The sequence below is a fragment of the Rhinoraja longicauda genome, chromosome 24 (genome assembly GCF_053455715.1).
Source record: "Rhinoraja longicauda isolate Sanriku21f chromosome 24, sRhiLon1.1, whole genome shotgun sequence".
NCBI classification, from domain to species: domain Eukaryota; kingdom Metazoa; phylum Chordata; class Chondrichthyes; order Rajiformes; family Arhynchobatidae; genus Rhinoraja; species Rhinoraja longicauda.
Genome location: NC_135976.1, coordinates 5,406,937 through 5,412,305, shown reverse-complemented (window position 1 = coordinate 5,412,305; position 5,369 = coordinate 5,406,937).

The window sequence follows — 5,369 nt, the reverse complement described above, 5'->3', positions numbered from 1 at the left end:
AATGAAAAACCTGCTCCATTCCTACATCTCCAGGCTCCCATCGGTAGAAGGTACAGAAGCCCGAAAACGCGCACTACCAGACTCAGGGACAGGCTTCTTCCCCTCAATTATCAGGCTTCTGAATGGTTCCTCCATTGAGCTAGGGTACTATCCGATTCGCCTCTACCCTATTGAGGACATTGGACTTTGTCTATGGAACTGTAAGAAAATAACTGCAGATGCTGGTACAAATCGAAGGTATTTATTCACAAAATGCTGGAGTAACTCAGCAGGTCAGGCAGCATCTGAGGAGAGAAGGAATGGGGGATGTTTCGGGTCTGAAGAAGGGTCTCGACCCGAAACGTCGCCCTTTCCTTCTCTCCTGAGATGCTGCCTGATCTGCTGAGTTACTCCAGCATTTTGTCTATGGAACTGATGCACTGCAGTGCTGAGAACTATATTCTGAACACTGTATCTTCTTCCCCTTTGCTCTCTCTATTGTACATGAATTTTATTTTATTTTACCCATGTATGGTACATCTGATCTGAGATAGAATGCCAAACAATGCTTTTCACTGAACCTTGGAGCAAGACAATAATAAACCTATATCTCAGTGGCAAAACTCGGCACCGGTTTGCTGGTGACATTTCAGAAGTGTTAATGCCTTTTCAGAGGAACATTTGTGTTACTGATTTAGCCAGTAAGTTGCGTCTGACTATTTCACTGTCAGATTATGGCCTGGCTCTTGTAGAATGAAGGCTGTCAGCTCCCTGCTGGGAAGTGGCAGTGATGTGTGGATCAATGCATTTGCTGAACTGCAGTTGCCAGGAACTGAAATTTCATTCGTGACAGCTGAGATGGATGTGGTTCAATGACTCACAAGGCCATTATACTCACAAGGCCATTACCCACTGACAGACCTCTACATATCAAAACCATCACTTTATATAAAGTGGCTGAGATGTGCTGACAAATGCATGATGTACAGTAATGGGCACCACACTGGCACAGCGGTAGAGCTACTGCCTTACAGCGCCAGAGACCAGGTTCCATCCTGACTACGGGCGCTGTCTGTACGGAGTTTGTACGTTCTCCCCGTGACCGCGTGGGTTTTCTCCAAGACCTTCGGTTTCCTCCCACACTCCAAAGACGTCCAGGTTTGTAGGTTAATTGGCTTGGTACAAATGTAAAGTTGTCCCTGGTGCATGTAGGCTAGTGTAAGTGTGCGGGGATCGCTGGTCGGCGTGGACTCGGTGTGCCAAAGGGCCTGTTTCCATGCTGTATCTCTAAACTAAACTAAAGTAAAACCAAACTAATAACAAACCTATCCCCTCCAAACTGCTTCTCTGTTACACATTGAAAAGCTGAACCCATTGTTACTCTATCCCAGTGTAACACAGAAAAAGACCTACATATAGCGCTCCTGCACTTGGGTCAAACAGTAATTGGCCTGTATTGCCAGGTCTATATTCCACTGCCGTACCATGGAAGTTCTGCTCTCACCAGTACTGCACCCCAGTGTAATGCAATGGCAAACTGCTTGGACTGTACTCCTGGTGTTGTACAGTGGTAATTGTATACACACTAGTACTGAATCCCAGTACTATACAGTGACTGAGCTGGCCCCATCAGTGCTGCATCTCAGTGCTTAACTGTGAACTCCAACAGACACAGGTCTATAGTTGCATAACTAGGATGCATTACTGGTGTGTATGAGTGAGTTATTTACAACATGGGTACAGTACTGGTGGATACATGTCTTTCACTGTGTATCACAAGTAGGGTCCAGGTGCATGCAGGTTTGTCACTGTATAACATCAGGTGCAGTACTCATGGGTAGAAGTCAGTCACTGTGTCCACCAATGCAACATCCCAGTGTTATACTCTGACCATCCTATGTTAATGAATAGTGTATTCCAGTGCTGGGCGTGACAAATCTGTGACACATCTTAAATGAATATTCCTCATCCGCATTTACTGTGGAGAAAGACATGGATGCTGGGAAGTTAACACTACTGTTTTGAAGAGAGTCCACATTACAGAGTGGGAGATGCTGAAAGTCTTAAAATGCCTGAAGGTAAATAAATCACCAGGACCTGATCAAGTGTATCCCAAGACGTTATGGAGAGCTAGGGAAGAAATTGTGAGCCTCCGGCATTGATAGCTCTGGGTGCAGTGCCAGAAGATCGGAGACTGGCTAATGTTATGCCTCTATTTCTGAAAGACTGCAAGAAAAACCCTGGGGACTACAGACAGGTGAGCCTAACAGCAGTGATGGGTGAGTTACTGGAGGCGGTTCTGAGAGATTGAATATACATGCATTGGGAAAGCCAAGGACTGATTAGGGATTGTCGGCATGGGAAATCACGTCTCACAAACTTGATTACGTTTCTGAAGAGGTCATAAGATCTTAAGGTCATGTGATAGGAGCAGAATTAGGCCATTTGTCCCATCAAGTCTACTCCGCCATTCAATCATGTCCCTTTGCACCTCCGATTTTTTGGATTCTCTCCCTCCCCAATTAGAAAATAATCTATGCCTTTATTCCTACTACCAAAATGCACGACTCCACACTTTGCTGCACTATATTCCATCGGCCACTTCTCTGCGCACTCTTCCAACCTGTCCAAGACCTTCGGCAGAGTCCCTGCTTTCTCCACACTGTCCCTCCACCTATTTCCGTATCATCCCCAAACTGACCACAATGCCTTAGTTGATTAAGACTGATGAGTGCAGTGCAGCAGATGATGTCTGATTTTAGCAAGGCCTTGACAAGGCCTTGACATTGCTGGCTGGTCTTAGAGGGTTAGATCATATGGGATCCGGACCAAGCTGGCCAATTGGATTCAAATTTGATTTGAAGGTAGAGATCAGAGAGTGGTTGTAGAGGTTTGCTTCCAGACTGGCGGCCAGCAACAAGTGCTCTGCCATTTTTGGCCATTGGTACTGGGTCCACTGTTGTTCATCATTTATATAAACAATTTGGATGTGAATGTAGGTGTCATTGTTTGCAAATTTGCGAATGACATCCAAATGACAGCAACAATGATTATCTAAGATTACAATGGGATCTAGATCAATTGGTCCAAAGGGTCTGAGGAATGGCAGGTGGAGTTTAATTCAGATAAATGCAAGTGTTGTCATTTGATACAACCAACCAGAGCAGGACTAAAAGGGTAAATGTAGGACCTGGTGGAGTGTTGTGGAACAGAGAAACCTTGTTGTTGAGTCTCATTGTCTGCTACTCATTTTCACCTAGCCCACAGCTAACAATTACCTATTTCCTTTATCATCATTATTTTTTTACATACATTTCATCCATTTGTTCTACACCCCTCTACATCACCGTCTGTATCTCTCATTTCCCTTTCCCTTGACTCTCAGTCTGGAGAAGGGTCTCGACCCGAAACGTCACCTATTCCTTTTCTCCAGAGATGCAGTCTGACCCCCTGAATTTCTCTCGCTTTTTGTGTCTATCTTCGGGTGCAGGTACATAGTTCCATTAAAGTGGGGACACAGGTATTCAGGATGATGAAGATGGCTTTTGCCATGCTTGCCCTCATTGGGATGTCAAAAGTTGGGATGTCATGTTGTAGCTGTACAAGACTTTGCTAAGGCCACATCTGGAGTTCTGTGTACAATTCTGTTCAGGAGGATGTTACCAGGTCTGGAAGATGTGAGTTACGAGAGATTGCATGGAATGGATCTTTTCTTCCTGGAGTGTAAGTAGTTGAGGGGTGACCTTACAGAGTCTAAAAGGGCATAGATGAGATGAATAACCGAAGTCTAAAACTAGAGGGCATAGGTTTAAGGTGAGAGGGGAAAGATGCAATAAGGACCCAAGGAGCAACCTTTTCCACACAGAGTGTAATCCATGCATGGAACGAGCTGCCAGAGGAAATGTGTAGGAAGGAACTGCAGGTGCTGGTGTACACCGACGATAGGCACAAAATGCTGGAGAAATTCAGCGGGACAGGCAGCATCTCTGGATAGAAGGAATGGGTGACGTTTCGGGTCGAGACCCTTCTTCAGACGGAGCATCAGGGGAGAGGGAGTTACAGAGATAAGGAAGCGTGGAAGAGATCAAAAGATAATGGAAAATATAGAATAGATCATTGCTAGCTAGGAGGTGACAAGCAGAGATATAATATAGAAACATAAAACTTAGAAAATAAGTGCAGGAGTAGGCCATTCGGCCCTTCGAGCCAGCACCGCCATTCAATATGATCATGGTTGATCATAATGTAATCAGCGGGACAGTAAGACTGGTCAGAGAACTGGGATGGGGGAGGGATCGAGAGAGAGGGAAAGCAAAGCGTACTTGAAGTTAGAGAAGTCAATATTCATACCGCTGGGGTGTAAGCTACCCGAGCAAAATATGAGGTGCTGTTCCTGCAATTTGCACTGGGCCTCACTCTGACAACGGAGGAGACCCAGGACAGAGCTGTCAGAGGATGTGGTGGAGGCAGGTACAGTCACAGCATTTGAAGGACACTTGGACAACTGCATGGGTAGTAAAGATTTGGAGAGATCATTGCTAGGCGCAGGCAAATGGCATTAATTTGACAAGACAACTTGGTCAGCATGGATGGGTTGGGCCGAATGACTTGTTTCTAAGCTGTATATGTAGCCACTAGTATTATGCTCACTGCATTCTGTCTTCAATTAATGAGTACAGGGAAAACACCATGCACACGAAGCAGGTAAAAACTACTAATCAAATTTATTGTTAAACAATGAACACAATTAAAACTATTTGGTGATCTAATTAAAACAACAAATGCAGACAGTTGCCCAGGTAACTCAGTGAAATGTATAATTCTACAAATACCTGCAGAAATGGATGTTGATGTAATTCCTTTAAATCTCTGTGTGTTCCTGTCAGGAAAAGTGCAGCCCAACATTTGGACATCAGTGGACAGATTCTTTCATCATTCATCATGTTTCCACTAGTAGGAGAGTCCAGGACTAGAGGTCATAGCCTCAGAATTAAAGGACGTCCTTTTAGGAAGGAGATGAGGAAAAAGTTTCTTTAGTCAGAGGGTGATGAATCTGTGGAATTCTTTGCCACAGAAGGCTGTGGAGGCCAAGTCAGTGGATATTTCTAAGGCAGAGATGGATAGGTTCTTGATTAGTGCAGGCGTCAGGGGTTATAGGGAGCAGGCAAGAGAATGGGGTGTGGAGGGGAGAGATAGATCAGCCATGATTGAATGGCGGAGTAGATTGATGGGCCAAATGTCCTAATTCTGCTCCTATCGCTTATGACCTTATGACAGAAAGCTGGACCCCCTCTTAGTCTGATGAAGGGTCTCGACCCAAAATGTCACCTAAGGAGTAGGTGCCTAAGGAGTAGGTGACATTTTGGGTCGAGACCCTTCCAGGGATGCTG